This window comes from Cupressus sempervirens, chromosome 1 (assembly GCF_028749045.1).
Source record: "Cupressus sempervirens isolate cs-2001-9-10 chromosome 1, ASM2874904v1, whole genome shotgun sequence".
Lineage (NCBI taxonomy): Eukaryota > Viridiplantae > Streptophyta > Pinopsida > Cupressales > Cupressaceae > Cupressus > Cupressus sempervirens.
The window spans coordinates 778,090,917-778,109,595 of NC_143118.1; positions in this window are offsets into that span (position 1 = coordinate 778,090,917).

Below are 18,679 nucleotides of genomic sequence, written 5' to 3' on the forward strand. Positions count from 1 at the left end.
ATTCTACATTTGGGGGAGACTACCTTGTCTCCTTTTTTCTTCTCTCTTTTGGGGATAACCTTTTCCTCTTTCAAGATTGTGTTCTTCTCATACTTCTCTATTTTATATACATGATGTATGTCGACATGGGGGGGTCTTGATTACTCTATCCATCCATGCATCTTGTTTTTTCATCTCTCTTTTTATGGAAGTGTTTTTCCCATGAGGTTTTCCCTCTTTCTCTACTTTATGAGAGATTGCATTGCATTTTGTACATGGGTACCTTACATGGCATACTAGTTGGGACCCATCTTGCATTTTTATTATAGCTCTCATAAGATTAAGTTCATTCCCCTAAGTTGCACTTAAGTGGGGGTGTTTGTGTAAATAAATATTCACTATTCATGATGAGAGCCAATTATAACTTATTTAATGCCCTATTTTAATCTCATTTTTACATTGCGTATGGATTAATATTTATAAGCAATATTTAATATTTATTTTGTGATTAAATTTTGGAAAATTAATCATTGATTTCTTTTTACTAATGTTTATTATTACAGCATGTTAATTTGTGGAACAAAACTTCTTGTTGCATTTGGAAAACCAAATCTTCAATTAAGTATCATGACTCTTTTCAAACTAGGACTGTATCTATGTGCCACATGGAGAAGTTTCCATGGGCATCATCAATCTATCCCTTTGATATGCATTGAATAATCATAGCCTAACTCTCTTCATTGGGAGATGGATATTATGGCATGGTTGTTGACTGTACACTATTGGTTACCCTCCATTGGCTCTTATTGTAGATAGTTTACCCATGTTGGTTTCTCTTCATCATAACTATTATGGACAATGGAAAATCATGCAAGTTGCATTCTCTAACTACATAAAAACCTTCAATTTTCATTTGCTACTATTTATGTGACCCAATATCAGACTGTTTTTCTACCACTAGAGATGTATCACATGGACCAGAATCTATTTTACCATGAATCAATAATGAATGAGGACAATATTATTTTATTAGAATGATATAACTAATTGCCTATTCTTGGCATGAGATATATTTTTGTTCTATGCCACATATTCTACCTGTACTTGCAATAAATCACATGGAAGCATGAATAATAGTGATGTTGAAAAACCTCTGGTGGTAAATCCCTTGTGTACCCTATTATAAAAACATTGTTTTAAGATGACACATAATGTTATTGACCAAAACCAAGTTGTTATATTTTTAGGCAACAATAAATAGTATTTGTTATGATCTTGAAGCTATATATATTAGCTCGAGTAGAGAATTTGTAATGAAAAATATTCTAAACTATAATATAGACTTGCCATGATCAAAATTTCTTAAGGAAGAATTGTTTGAATCTCATCACTCAGCAAAATAAGGAGGAAGGGCCCACTCTGAAGAATGTTGGTGATTTTAGTAGCTTACATTTGGTTTGTTTGAGTTCTTTAATAGAATAAGGTTTTCCTTCATTTCAATAGTAAGTTTTCATAAATAGCTTTGTAGATAGATTAATATCATAGCTAGGTAGGAATTATTATATTATATTAGTTATATGCCTAGTGTTGGTATTGTCTTTAGTGTTTATTTATGTTTCTATTGTTCCTATCACTAGGAAGTGACAGTTCCTATTGCTGGGATTTCTTTTGTTTTCTATAGATTCAATTTTGCATGTTATAGTTGCATTCATAACCTTTCAAATCACAACTACCATCCCTTGATAGCATATTTCTTGGACACCTTTTACAAGCTTATGCTCTTGGATTGACACATATAGACCAACCAAACTTCATCATAAAATTGTTAATTATTTTGTTATTATTTTCCCCAATGTTGGCCTATCAATTTACACTTTACTTAAGTTTACTTAGGTCAATGCAATATTTTATTATTTCTTAGGTTAGAAACTTAGGAGTTTGCATACTTATATGAGTTTTCATGTTGAGAACACTGGAGTAAACAACTCTAATTCAGCACATGGTGTCTACAACACTAGAGTTTGCATAATTAACTGAGTTGTCATGTTGACAACACAATTATTCACACTCTTATTTTAGCACATGGTGTCTACAACATAATTTTAAGTGCTACACCTTTGTAGGCTTATCCTCTCATCATTGCACTAACTCTTATGCTTAATGAAGGATAATCCACTCCTGGTGGACATGTGCCTTGTTGTAAGACTTATTCGTGTGTTAACTAATAGTCAGTCTAGAGGTCTTTATATTCAAGCACTCCTAGTGTACTTGACTACATCGATTGAACATCATATTGTTATTTTGATCATACTGTGTTGGTTTATTCTATGCTTGTGCTTGAGTTCCATGATCTTGGGTGATTTTTGCCTAAGACAGATTCTTACAAATAATAATTTTAACAATTTTAACTATTTATATACAAAAATTAAGTTAAACATGTTTGAATGTAAAAGTAATGGAAAAAAATAGGTCATTACTTGAATTGACAATTAATTTATAATATCAAGTGCACATCTTTAACTATTAAATACAAGTAAACTCTTGTTTTTAAATGTTTACAACATGTTTCACAATATATGTAAGAAAATGTCAATGACATAAATAGAAGTGAACTCAAAATATAAAATTGGTTCAACACATATCTTCAAATGAGGTCCTATAAAATAAAATTGTAAAAAAAAAATACATGTTAATAAAAGAATAAATTAATATGAGCTATCTAAACTATGTAAATATGTGCAATTTGTATCTACTCACTATGTGTAATTGCACAAGATGTTGACGTTCGATCCACCTTAACATTTGAATTCACATAAATTGTAACTGAGACCTGAATAAGAGGTATATATAAGTTCTCTAATTTTATATTGACAATGCATACATACATGTAATTAAATTATATAAGTACATATATAAAAATAGCACAATAAAGAAAAAAATTACATGCGCTTGATTTAAATGTAGTCATCCCACTATATCATCTGCATCCTCTCTCTTTTGCAATGCATCTATGATTTTCTCATGCTCATCTATTGAAATTGTCCATAATACCTTATTGGTAGGTCTCCTTTTGTATCTTTCTAATTTGATATCCATTTCCACAACCAAATTAGAATAGTGTAAAATCTTCTTTTTGGATTGGTAGTCTTCCAATGCTGGTAAACCATTTCTTTTGATTAGGTATGTACATAGCCAAGTGCTAGCTACAATGACAAACCAAATTGGATACTCAAAACCATAATCATCTACTTGATGAAATATCAATTTTTTCTTAGGTTCCATACATCTAGCTAGCGAATACTCAGTCTATTCATTGTTATCATTAGGTACAATAACAACACAAGCATGTCCTATGAGATAATATAAAGTACATAAACACTTTAATCACATGTGTACATATATAAATAATATATTAAAAACATGTACTTGAATTATATTAATGACATTTACATAAATAAATAATATAAATTGAAGCATGATCACAACAAAATTTAAGTTAATTGTGCATATCAAGTTGTATGAGGTCTAAAATATGACCAAAGTCGTCTGATGCAAAAGTAACATCCTGGCCTTCATTTACTATATCATCTTGAAAATGTGTGTCAATAGGTGCTAATGATTTTTGTTTCCAATCTTCAACCCATTATGAATTCTTGCATTCTTCCCATTTACCTACAAGACAAAACTAACATAGACAAGCAAGGTCCCTAGTCCATATAGTCCAAATGTTAGAATCTGAACTCCTAAATGAATACCATTTAGGTCACCCACTAATTTTATCACATTCATATATTGAAAGGATATTCTTCTCTTCAACTAGGTAGAAGAAATTTTTGATTGTAGATTTTTGACTTGATCATATGTATAAATATGTGTTAGACCATTCGACAATCTCATGTGCATTTTTGAATTTGGCTTTTTCCTCAAATTTTAATTGCTCTCTACTAAGGGCTTTCTTCACACATGCAACAACACCATCATGTTCTCCTTTACCATGTCAAACCTCAAACAAACTCCACACATGTTGGATATTACTTTGCCTATGTGTCCTACTCAACCAATAGAACATTCTAGCATTCTTGAATTGTCCTATACAATTATCTGACTATATCCAATGTTGTGTCATTTGAATTTGTATCTCTTTTAAATTATCATAAAAGACCTTGAAATAATATTGAAAAAACTCAGATGAATGAAGTTTATTATCACTCACATTGAAATGGTATACTCTCAATGTTTTTTGATCCTCCTTTATACTATCAGGTGCATGCTTATAAACTATATGAACATAAATTGTTACTTGCACTAAATTGTAATATTGTGGTTGTACCTCATCTTGCAGTGCAAGTGTGCAGTTCTCTATAGAGTCAGCAACTAAAAGTATAGTACCAATTGGAAATTTATTCTTACATATGCAAAATTGTCCATCAAGCCATCTAGCATATTGAGAGTGTTTAACATATTTTGGTATGATCGCACTCTTAAACTCATCCATAAATGAATGAAAACTAACTTTATCTATAACTAGATCACACCTTCTTCCAATCTTCCCATCCTTCAATGCATATTCAATAGTTTTGAATCTTTTTACATCAACTAATTGTTTTTTTTAAATAAGAAAAATAGGTTTTACATGCATCCCAAAACCCAAGAGTTCTTACAAAGCATAAGGCTAAAAAATAAACAAAACAAGCCTAGAAACATAACTATGGCCAACCAAAAGGCTAGAACTTAAAAAATAGGCAAAGAGCCAAAATAACAATAACAAAAACTAGGAAATAAAAGAAAAAATTAAATAAAACCCTCACTTAGTCTTCTGCCTTCCTTCTTGTCCAAAAGTAGTCAAACCATTTTCATGCAAACATTCATCTAAAAAAGAAAGATTACCACACATATCACATGTAACAGAAAGACATGTATTGAAAAGAAAGTATTGATCATTAGGTGACTTACAAAGAAAACTTGATATGAAATTCTTTATAGTTTTAGGTGGTATTTTTATACAACATTCTTGCAACATTTCTTTACTATGCATGGTAACATGCATAGATCGAAATACATCATAATGATAATGAAATTGAACATGATTTTTACAACATGTGATTCTTTCCTTGTTAATGCTTACATACCATGGTTTATGCTTTTCAAAAGATCTTTGACTAATGGTAACAGTTAACATCTTACCATCTAAATTTTTTCTAAACAATTGGTTTGAGTCATGTCTAAAAGGTGTTTAGGATGTGGATCATGTATTTTTGAGCCAACTCTCAATTTAAGAACATCTCTTGAATTAGGTGATACTATTGTATTATCATACCAAAAAATTTCAACCAAACTTTTGACTTCACTAGTAAGTTTCATATCACATCTCGAGAGTCTACCACTAGAAGTCCACAAAATATTTGTTGGATTACATTCAAAGTTAACCCTTCGCTTTACAACTCTTTCTAAAGTCTTACAATTTACATTAAGATTTCCACTTATGTTGCTAATCAATCTTTTTTCAGTTATTGATTTGTTAACTAAAGCTGTTGTTATTGCTCATCGTGTTGCATTCTTATCTTTAGATAAACTTCTCTTTTCGATAACATAAAAGACACTAGCAATAGTGGATAAAACTTGTTTTAAAGACTCATTTTTATTCTTGGGTTTTACATATATTCCTAACCTTTTCATTACTTTTCGTATTTTAGACATTTTAATTAGTTGCAACATCAACTGACATTGAAACCCAAATATCTTATCATAAAAAAATGTCTATATAATCTATTAGCATGTGTCCTAATTTGTCTCCATGAAACTAATCCCTCAAGATTATCTAGCACATCATTAGGAAAATGAAAATTATGTTCAAGCACTTTAGTATCATTCTGACATGTTCATTTAGTAATTGGCGTTTCTATGTTTACATTCATACAATTATTATTTTCAATTGGCATTTCATTTTCACTGTTATTTCGAATTTCAATCTCATTTTCAATTTTTCTTGGTATTTCTTTTGGGGCATACATTTCCATTAGAGTTTTTTTTGCATGATCATTTTATAATCTATTCTTATGAATAAAATCTAAATCATTTAAATCATAACTTTCTTATAAAAAATCACCAATTTCATCATGAGAAAGAAATTTGAGTGTTTGGAGACACACCTATATTGAATGTTTGATTAGAATGTGCACCTGAATCTCCTTGTATTGGGTTCTATTCTTCAGCCTATTCATCCATCATGGTATCCTCAATGTCTTTCTCCTTTGAAACATTGTTCAATTCTCTAATTCTTCATCTTCTCTCTCATTGACATTGTGCTTCATTCTCTTTATTTGTTGCAATCTCCTAATTTGTTAGAACTTTTATTTTCCTCTTTCTTTGTTGTTTTGATCCCATTTTTGCAACCATTTTGAATTTGAATCAATAGCTTACAAATTATAGAAGACTAGAAAATAGAATAACTATGATAGAAATTCATTGTTGCAGATTGAAACTATCATTCAATCATTGTAATCATTGAAAATTAGTCAGTGCAGCATCTTTTGGAGCCCAATGGGTAGATTAGAATCAGCTACCCAATTCTAAGTTGGGGACTCAATTTTTAAATAACCAATTTTTAAACAACCAATTTTTAAACTATTAGGTACCTAATTGTTTAAAAATTAGATGCCCATTTTGGTTAATAGCTAAAACCAAATTGGGCACCCAATTTTTGAATTTCAAATCAGGTGCCTGATTCTAGTGACATGGGCAAGAATTTGGAATGGTCGTGAATTTGCATGGGGTCTTGCCTTGGGGAAAGGCATGGAATAGGCTTGGTCCCACCAAGCCTATGCCTTTATGAACCATTTTTTAAAGGCATTTAATTGATAATTTCAAGAATTATTGTGATTTTTATATGGTCGTCCCCATTGAATTTTTTGACAAAACAAAAACCCATTATAGGTCTTACTGTTCTAGTTCCAAAAAATGTAAATTTTGTAGTGTTATGAGTTCATTTGCTATTTTTCCATTATTTATTAATCAAAAGTATCTCTTAAATGTTAAATAGTGACATTCACTAAAACTTTAATAACTTTTCAAATTTTTCAAATTTTGCAAATTAATTTATATGTCATGAATCCTCACACAATTCTTTTAAATTTTAAAAAATAATAATTTTTTTAAAATTAAATTATGGCATCTTTGCATGAGAGGTTTTAGAAATTAGCTTAATTGTGAATTAAAAATTAATGAAAAAATATTCATTAAAAAATTCAAGAAAAATATTCTCATCAATCTTTGGTGTGATAGGTAACTTCATTTAAAAGGATTCACAAAAAATCATTTAGTTGTGTTAAATTATGGTGTCCATACATGAACGTGGTATGGTCTTGCAACATACATTTTGAAAAAGTGGTTTTTAAAGATCCATACCAAAAAAATTTCTATCGTATGGGTATACAAATAAATTACATATTCAAAACGAAGATCCCAGGCACTACAATTTTTATTTCTAAAGTTTTTTATATTTAATCTCTAACTAGTTCAAATTTTGGCATCAATTGACAATATATTTCAAAAATAGGAAAAATATTTCCACTTGTTGGCCAAAAGTGAGACCGAACTTCTTGTACTGACCCACATCCATCTTCATGTTAGTAGATTAAGTCTATAAAGAGGGGTCTCGAGTTTCCCTATGACGAAAGCCCAAAGAAGCCCTATAACCAAAACCGGGCTGCCCTTTACCTTTGGTTAACATCAATCTACCATTCATAGCCAAACTAAAAAAACTACACAACCCAGGCCTAGGCCTAGCCATCACCAATCCCTAAGCTTCCACCAATAACCCTAAAATAGCTACCATATTCATGCCTCACTCCCTATCCACTCACAGAAAACTAATCATAGGAAAAAGAAATTGATGCCACATAACCTTGCAGGTAGTAGCCAGAGAACATCGAAGAAGTGTAGGCTAGTTCATGCTCACCCTAACTTCTCTAGTCGTAGCCCTCAACTACATCCCTGAACCCTAGAACTAATCCCAACATCCACTTTATAACTAAATGAGTAGTATTAATTTAATTTTTCAATTAATAAATAATAATAAAATTCTTTAAAAAAATATATTTGTTGATACTCAATAGTGGTTTTCCAATGCTCATTCATGTCTTGGTTCTAGCTTTATCTAAGTTATCTTTTTTTGGTTTCTAGTGTGAGACCATCTTGGCATTTAATTTGGTTGTATGTAATTAATTTCTATTGTAAGATGACTTTTTCTTTCAAGGTGTATTTAATGCAAGGGTTTATTTAATTTGTAACATCCTAGTCCAACCTATGGCTTACTTGGGTATAAGTAAGGGGTCTTGTGGAGTCTTCAGTGATAATCATCCATCTTAGAGAAGAGGATGAAGTAGAGGAATGAATTTTGAGAAGGGCTAGTCTCTAAGGCTTAGTAATCAAGGAGATTTCTTGGTGGGCTTGTGAGCACAAGTTTACATCTTCCTTGGAGGTTTTTATGAGAGTATGGATATAAACTAGCTAGGGTTTGGATTGGTTCTTGAGGGATCTTGCATAACTATTTTTGTAATTGCTATTGTATAATTTGGCCAAAACCTGGAAGGCCTTACAATAGGGCACATTGCATGTAAACTGTTATTTTATAAATAAAGTGTTGTAATTAGTATCAAATTTTGCATTGTTGTATTATTTCCATTGTGTTGTTATTTGTTGGGGGTTGGGACATCTCTTTTGGGGATTCACCTACCTTGCACTATGTCATAATTACATGTGGATGAATAGTTATCCAAGCTAACTAACTTACAAAAGAGAAGTCTAGAGAAATCTTTGTATTAGAAATTCTTTGTAATGCCCCACTAGTGAACCCAAAAGAAATTGAACTAGTTATGTCACTAAGTTTGCTAAACATTTTTTTTGAAAGATTAAAACAAGAGATAACATAGTGGAAGTAATACTCACATACACACATAAGAAATACATTAACAATTACATCTCTCTAGGATTCCACAAAGTTGAATCATATACATAATTTTTCTTAAAATTAAATTTGATAAGTAAACAAAGTCCATGTCATAGAATAACCACATGTACTAAAACACACCTAAAAGAATATACAAGTACATGTATAATATGCTACATGACATAACTAGAATGCATAATGATCCTCTACAGAAGTCACAAGGTATGAAATGTTAAAGATATATACATCATGATAAGATACAACATCCCATAAGATCTTAAATAATTGAAGTAAAATATACCATAACATAATCATATAACATAATTAGAAGGCAAGAAGAATAGAACAACTGGATGAGGTACATCTAACATCGACATCCAACTATCAGATCTCAATGGTATAACAAATACTACCACCTAACCTCATGGAACCTAAATGATCCACTCCCACCATACTAAGGAGATAATCTGAAGTCCCAAATGGATAACAATCCAAACTCATAACAAGAATCTAGGTCAAGGGATACTGATAGAAATCTAACTCAAAGGTACCAAGTACACAAGTAACATCTAATCCCAAACATAAAAAAATACACATAGGAAACCTAATATGTATATGGGAAAGTGTCATCACATGAGTCAACTCTAAGGTTAACTTGACATCCTCTCTAGACATCGGCCACATAGTGACTCTATGTGGCATCAATATCCTTTCTTACAAAAAGAGCATACTAAAGAGGAAAGGTTAAAACCAAGTATCCTCTCTACTCCCATTGTATCCTATACTAGCACTTGAGGCATGGGTGAGGTAAAACACTTACTCTTGTTTATCTTTTAAACCCATTTAATGAAATGTTATCACTTATTAATACAACTTACAGTGGGTTACCAAAGTAACCTCTTTAGGGCTTCAGTCTCCATTGCAAGCTAGTTCCTAGCATACACATAGACAACCTACCCTCATCTCATAAAAGTATATCTCATAAAATCAAAATATTCACCTCAATCCTATAAAAGGAACTAGAAAGCACTAATAGATAATTGATCCAAAACCTCATAGGTTATAGCAAGAAAATCATAATACAGGTTACAAAAAAAAGAACTCAATCTCATCACACAAACATGTGGATATAGCACATTGGTTGGGAATAATAATCAGTACTAAACAACATCACATAAAAGCATCACAAAAACAACCACTTCCTAAGCCTCTGATAAACATGTCTATCTGCTCAAACTATTAGATTTTTACCAAACCCACCACAAAATAAAACATGGTATTTTGACATGCATTTAAAAAAAGTCCAGCTATTTAGTCCTTTTTTTAGTCTTTAAAAAAAAAACATAAATCCATAAAAATTGATTTGCATCAAATACAAGTTTTCATTTCATAATCATTTCATAGTAGGATAAAGATTATCAATCATGAAATATTATCCTATTATTAATTTAAATAATCTTAAATCCTAAATGATTTAATTTATAATATAAATGTTTACTATTTGATTAAAACCTAATATCAATTAATTATTTCTAAAATATTAATATTTACTTTTCCCTTAATTTATAATGCAACTTGAGATAACTCAAACTTGAAATTATAATCATAATTAACTTATCTACAATTTCTCTCATAATATTAAATATCCATAATTAGATGATTATATAGTGAACTCCACTATAACTTTTCTTAAAATATAACTAAATTACAATTATTTATTTATTAACTTCTTACTCGCACTAATAAATATAAAATCATTTATATGCAACTAATAGTTTAACTAAGAGGTTATTTGAAACCAACATCCACTTTATAACTAAAGGAGTAGTATTAATTTACTTTTTGAAATTAATAAATAATAATAAAATAATTCAAAAATAAAAATAAAAATTAATTAATACTTTTTAAATAATTTTTGGAATTCATAAATAATTCCAAAAAAGGTTTTATTTTAAATAATAAATAAATCTAAAAACTAATTTTTTTTTTTATAAAATAAAAATAAACCTTCAATTAGTATTTTTGCATGCCTTTGATCTCTCAAGTCATGCAACTATAATATACTTGGTTTTCTATATTTAGTATATTTTGTATAAGTTTAGCTACAACATTCTTTTTTCTTAATTAATCTTTTTCTTTTCCAATAAATTTTTAAATTATATTATTTTACATATAAGAGGAATATTTATCTTTATTTAGAAAACTCGTGATAATCACATGACCAATTTAAACTTCAAACCCTAATTGTTCAATTTGTTGTTTTTTTCCCAATTTTCTATAATCGAATTAGAAAGGGTTTTAAAGAATACAAGTTCATAATAATTTTCTTTTTTTTTTGCAATTTTCCTCATTCACGTTTTCTTGATTAATATATTTTTATTTTCAAAATCTACAACATAATTCTTTGTCCAACGATTTTTACAATAAATTAATAAGCACTATGCAAGCAACTAGAAAGACACAAAGTAGACAAATCTTTCAATAAAATTCTATAATGGATTTTCAAACCCTACCTCAAAGCGACAACTAAAATCTGAGACAACTTGTGAATGCATGCAAATCCAAACCCTCCAAAACTATCAACAATTCTTTTGCTAGAATTTCTAAATTTTGCTCCCCAAAAATATGTGTGTGGAGTAATGAGCTCTAATCTCCTAATAAAGAATTTTCTCCTCTTAGGGCTTCAATTTTCATGAATAGGAAAAAGCCTTTTATTTTCATTATTTTTATTAATTTAATTATTTGTGCATACTTTTTGTGTTTTAATTATAATAAAGTTTATTTAAATTATTCTCAGTTTATTTATTTTTAATGAATAGTCCTTTTCTATTAAAAATCAATATACTAAGATTGCAATTCACAAAAAAGGGTCAGGGTATACAAGATCACCCATGAAAATTCACATGGCCGAAGCCAGAATCAAACACTATTCATTAAAAAAAACATAAATAGCAACCTCAAGCAATCAAAGAAGTGCTTGCCAAGGGAGGTGGCCCATCATCTTTGGGATTGGGGGGTGGGCTAGGGATAGTCCATCCATCATCAGCAGCAGTAGTAGTAGGATCAGTGGCAGCATCTACATCTTTTATCTCTGGCCATGGAGAAGAAATTCCCAGATCTAGGCAAGGCCATTTTCTAGAAAGTTCCCACTAAGCCCCAGGAGGAAGAGCTAGGGACTAGCCAATACCACCACAAGGTGGGGAAGCTGAGTGGCACTTCCATCCACCATCGCCACTATTGGGAGAGCAGTGGCGAGAAGCCTGGGAGCGTGGGGTGTGTGAGTGGTGTCTTGAGGAGTGGCATTGTGGATGGTAGCCTCGAGGCATTGAGGTATCAATTGAGGCATCTAGAGGAACTCTGGAAATAGTGCAAGGGCATTGCCCCAGTAGTTCAGTAGCTCTTGTAGGTGAGCCACCTCCAAGGCCACTTTGTTAGCTTGAACTTGAATCTACATAGTTACATTATTACAAATGCATTCCTTAGTGTACATGGAAATATTAATATAAAGAAAATTGGGAGTGAAAAGAATAGCATTTCTAACTTTCCATAGAGTGAAAAAAATCTCCATCCTAAAGGTATGCCAAATCTGGGTAAATTTCTAACGGATTTTGGGGGAATCACCCAAGATAACCATGTGCCAAGAAAAGTGTTCAAGCCTAAACAACTTAAAGAAGTCATGAATTCAATGGCAATAATTTTAAGCATGTCTATAAAACTAGAAAATATACAAGAAAGACTTTGGTTGTCCACAAAAAGGGCATCTAGGATCTAGAACCCCAATATGCTTGAGCCGAGGCCCAAGGAGAAGACCTTGAAAAACCAAACACGAAGCAAAATGGGCGAGCTTGGGCTCTGTAATAGCACTCCAAATAGTGTCAAATCACTTTCCCCATTGACAAAGAGAAGATTGCAAATGTCATCTCTGATTGAGCATATCCACCATTGGAAAATGGGGAGAAAGCCATCCATAACCCAGACTTGGTTTGTAATTGGTGAAAGGAGTGGCATGATACCACTTCCAATCATGCCACCAAGATCTAACAGACTGAATACCCACTTTATGAATTAAGTGTATTGGGATTGAAGAGATAAATAAGTCAAAAGCTTGTTGATCTAAATAAACAAGATAGTATTGGAATTGCATATCTTCCCATGATCTAAAACTCATGGAAACCCTAGAGAAATATCTTTATGAGTTTTGATGCATTGTTTGAAAAAATGTAGAGCACTAACACCTTGAGTCTTGGCAAGGGGAATACCTTGAATGGAAAATAGGGGAGACCACCAAATATTCTGTTGATTCAAAGAGAGTCCATTGTAGAACTCATCACTAGACTAGTGAAGCCAAGGCTTGATAGCTTCCAAAGCTTTCCATATGCTCTTGTGAACAAAAGAGCCCTGTATGAGCACTAGCTCGCGCATGATTAGAAGGGTGTGGAAACTAATCCCTCTCCAAGCTAGCCTATTGATGGGAAAGCTAGAAGAGATGCAATGCCAAACCAAAATCTTCCAGGCATCATCTCTAGTGATTGCATGAATAATCCATTTGGCACATAGAGCAAGGCCTTGTTTTTGTGTGGAAAGTAGGCCAAGGCCACCAGATTCTTTTGGGAGACAACAGAAATCCCAAGCAACTCTATGAAATCCATGATGATTGGAACTAGAAGCATAGAGAAGATCCCTAAGTAGTCTTTCCAATTTTTGATAGGAGGCTTTAGAGGCAGCCCAAAAAGAAGAAAATGGACATGCATTTCAATAAGAACTTTCAAACAAATCTAGGATTTTCTCGCAAGGGAGAGTGGTTTTGTAAGACAATAATCTAGTTTCTTGGTGATATTGACAAGCATAGCATTCCATAATTCAATAGATGAAGCCTAAAAAGTGAATGGAATGCCAAGAAAGTGTAATGTCTCCTGGTGAGTAAGCCATTTCCATTCATACTGGCTAAGCCAAGGTGGTGCTGGCAAGAATGACTATTGGTAGTAGAGCATTTTATGCCATTGAATAGCAGATCCAAAGGCTTGACAAAAGGTGTCTAGGCAATTAGAGGCATTTTTAATGTTTTCTTCATCCTCCAAAAGATTGAGGAAGGAATAATTATCACAATGATCGTTAACCAACTAGGAAGATGATTCTGGCTAAGAAATGCCATAGACCAGTCTTGAGGACAAAGAGTGAGCTATCAAATAGCCAAACCTTTTAGTTCCAAGGACATAAAGTGTTAGTGCCAGAGGGCAACCTTGCTTGATGGAAATAAAAATCCCAAAGGCATCAGATTGAGAATTATTGATGTTAATGTAAGCATTAGCATCTCCAAATAGCATTTCCATAGACTACAGGAAATTGGGACCAAAACCAAGAGCCTGGCGCATAGCCAAGATAAAAGTCCATTCAATGCAATCATAGGCTTTAGCAAAATCAAGCTTCAACAAATAGTAGCCTATTTGGATTTGCAAGCCCACTCTATTCCTTCCTAGGAAAAAATAATGTCTTCAAGAATATATTTGGACTTAATAAAGCTAGTTTTCTCAGGTTGTACAATTAAAGGTAGAAGGTGCCAGATTTAGAGAGTGATTGCCTTGGAAATAATGTTATAAGAAACATTTAGAAGGGTAATGGGCCTTCGATTCCAAATATCCTTAGGCTCTCTAGCTTTAGGTATGAATTAAATATTTCTTTTATTGATAATGGATCCAAAACTTTTAGTATGATAGGCTTCAAGATAAACTTTGTGCAGATCAAGAACAATATGCTCCCAGAGGTGTTTGTAAAATTCATAGGGAAAACCATCACACCTAGGAGATTTATCATCGGCCATGGAGTAAACTACCTCCTTAAGGTCTTGGAGGGTAAAAAGTTGCTCACAGAAAGCATGTTGCTCAACTACTAGGTAGTTTAGAGTAATAGAGACACACTTTCTGAGAGCTTCCTCCTAAGCAACCCAATTTCCCTACGAAGCAAAAATTTTCTCATAGTGATTAACAAATTCTTGTAGGATGTCAAGGAGATTGGAGAGAACATAAGTACCTTGTTTTATTTTTTTATTCCCAAGATTGGTATGACAAGCTCAAAGAGCTTGCAAGAATTCCTTCAAAGCCTTATTGCCAACCTCCAACTAGTGGAGATGAGCTTTGATTTGGGCTCCTCGAGTGACATAATTATTATAAAAAAATTTATCATGGGAAAGTTTGGAAAGATATTTTTGCAAATCCACATCAAATGGATTAAGATTGAGAGCCTCATAAGCTTTTTTGAGTGTAGAAGTAGTGGATTCATAAGATTGCTTTCTAAAAATTGCCAACTACTGCCATCAATGCATAGAAAGAAAGTAGTTCTAGTAATGGCATCATTCCATCATTAGATCCACCCTATCTAAGAATGTAGATGTGGCTCCAAATTTTAGGATATGAGCCATGGTGGAAACATGCATCAACATAGATGTGTTGAGGAAGAATTATGACTTGAAAACTTTCTAGATAGCTGTTTGCCATGAAATGACAAAAAAAATGGGATAGTGGTCAGATAACATCACATCTAGTAGGGGAATGATAGAGAAATCATGATTCTCAGAAAATGAGAGAAAAGATTATGTAGTAATTATGGTACAATCAAGAAATTTTAAAATATGGTTAGAACTAGCATGAAAGTTGGACCAAGTGTGCCAAACCCCACTATGATGGTGGTGATTAGTATTGGGATCAAAAAGGCCCAATTTATTGTGCATGTAGTACCAGGATTCCCTTTCCCTAGCTATCTAGTGAAAGGGAAAAATGTCATCTTTGTCAAAGGCCACTTCAACCATATTTAAGTCACCACACATAACCTAAGTAGCTAGAGGTAAGTTTTTAGCCAGCCAACCCCACATCTGAGATCTTTCCATAGTATCATTAGAAACATAAATATTAATGACTCCAAAAGAATGATTGTTAATTGAAAGCAATAGCCAAATAATTCTATGCATGGGGTCAAAATTGTGCAAAATAATAGCAGAATGAAGACGAGGTGACAAGAGACTAACTACTCCACCTCTGCTAGCTTCATGTTGAGAGGAAAACATAATACCATCCTACCAAATGACATGACATGTAGAGGAAAGCATGAAACTAGAAATCTTAACTTCTTACATATAGGGAAAATTTAAATTTCCAAGTCTATGGTGGGTGTCCCAAGCATAGTACTTTCTGGAAAGGTCTATAAGACCTTGTTCCTTCCATGATAAAAAAATTTATGGAAATTCTTCCATATCTTCCTCATCCTCAAGAGAGGAGTAGCTATTCTAAAAGAAGGTAGAAACCTAGTTAAAGTTAGAAGGAAAATATTTTGGATTGATGGCTTGTCGTTTCACCTCTGGTTTCTCAATACACCTGGGAGGACTTTGAGAACACTGCACCACCTGCGACACTATGGAAGAAGCAACAAGAGGTATATGAACCACAGCTGAGGTGGTAGCCTTGGCAACTACCTTAATCTCCTATGAGCTACCAGGGTTTGAAACCTATGAGACACCCAAAATGATTCGTGAAGAAACCACTTGCATTCCTAAGCTAGCTGGGGTTTGTACTCCTATTGAAATAGGAGGAATTGTGATGACCATTGCATAAGACTATTTAGGAGCTAAGGGATTCAAGTGAATCTTGCCCTTTTTCCCAACAATAATCCATTCTTCTTTTTTCACTTAAGCTGGCTTGTTAGGAGCCTTTTTAGGTAGGGATTTAACCCTAGGTGTAGCCAAAGGGCAATCCCTGATCTTGTCTTTCACTGACTGGAACCTATATCAAGTATTGGGAAGGTTCAAATAGAGCACCTTCTGAGAGAAGGTTTGAGCCTCAATCTAGATTTCCATAGAATCCTTAAGATCCTTGGAAAGATCAACCTCGACACAAATGCATTTTTGAGGGCGAGCACTAAAAAATTTCTCATTTTCCTTTATGATAACTTTTCCAAGGGTATTGGAAATGGACTCAATAAAAGGCCAACATGGCAAGGGTAAACCTAGGAACTCAATCCACACAGGAATCCTAAACTTTTTATCATCAGAGACTATGAAGTCTCATGACCATTTTTGAAAAACAACCAGGAATGAGTGGATAGACCAAGGGCCATTGCTAAAAAACACATATTCTTGTGATAGGTTAGCGAAGTGAAATTAAAAAATCCTTTGGTTAGTTTTTGCATAGCATCAGGGCAGAATCCATGAGGATTCTAGCTCTTGTTAACCCATTCTCAGAGCATAGCTTCAGGAGGAGTCCTACCCACAAAATACCCTATTAAGGTATGCTATTCTAAGCAATCACATGCAACATCAAATTGTTGTCAAGGAAGGATAATATTAGTACTAGCTCATGAAAAACCTTTAGGATGAATTTGTGAGGGCATTTGTTGTAAGGAGGCATCATGGCAATCTGAAGTAGCAACATGAACATCGATAACAACTAGGTCACCACTAGATGGGGCCATTATAACTTAGCATAAAAGCTCCCACAATAAATGTAGTGTGACAAGTGGAAACAATAGAAGGAAATCTTAGACAAAGAGTCATATGTAAGAAAACTAAAAGTTCACATGAAACCCTAGCAGAGTGAAATTGCCTCCTCAATGTATTTAAATTTTCATTTCTTTTATTAAATAATAAGACCTATTTAGAAAATATATTTATTAATTTAACTAGTAATAATATTTAAAGTTCATGATTAAAATGAAACTTCTAAATTCTTTATTATTAAATTAAATGAATATAATTATGCCAAATTTGGTCTTTTAATTAAATCTTTAAATTTATTTCCTCTATTTAATTATTTTTTCAATTAATTAAATATTATTAAAATTTGATTTTTTTCTTTATGAAACTTTCATTAAATTAAATCATTTAATAATATATTTATTTGATTTAACTAAAAAAATCAAAATAGACCCACAAACTAAGTAATAAAACCGATCTAAAGATAAAATAAAAATTCAATCTCAAGGGTCAAAATCTCAAACTCACATCACTTGAAAAATTCAAAAGGGTACATATATTAGATATTTGTCCTATATTCTAGGACAATTGGCTTAGGGTTAAGATCTTGACTCAAGAACTATCTCCCCTCTTTTAACATTGGGATACTGCAATAGGGCACACTCATCCTGATAATTTAGGAAAGTTGATGCTTGGTACCTACAATCTGCCTAAAAGTTGAATATGTAGATAGGCATATATATCTAAACTAAATAGACAATAGCATGGAGTGGTTCATCGTGTAAATCCTAACTAGAAGATGACTACAACTCCTTCCCTCAACCACGTCAGAAATGTTAAATATAAAGTAAATCATACATTTATACCATACACATGTAAGTATGTGTAAGTAAGGATAAAAATTGTACATAAATCATCCATCTAACTATCATTATGAAATAAATGAAATCACTATATGAAAATAGAAAGAATCATAACTGAAAGAATAAATGTGAACACATAAAATAACCAACTATCAAGTAGCTCTTCATATATATATATATATATATAAGCTTAGTATGAAATAACATCAATCAAATTAGGTAACCAAGTACCACTAATCATAACATATAACCATAAAATTTGGCTTAAAACAATTCAACAATATAACATGAAAGTAAAGTAGGGGTGGACACTACATCCAACCCCCCATCCCTAGGATTACTTCTGGAAGCTAACTATAGCTACTAAGATTAAAAAAAATGAAATATACAATCTCAAAATAACATTTGAAACACCAAGTGTTCTAAATTCAA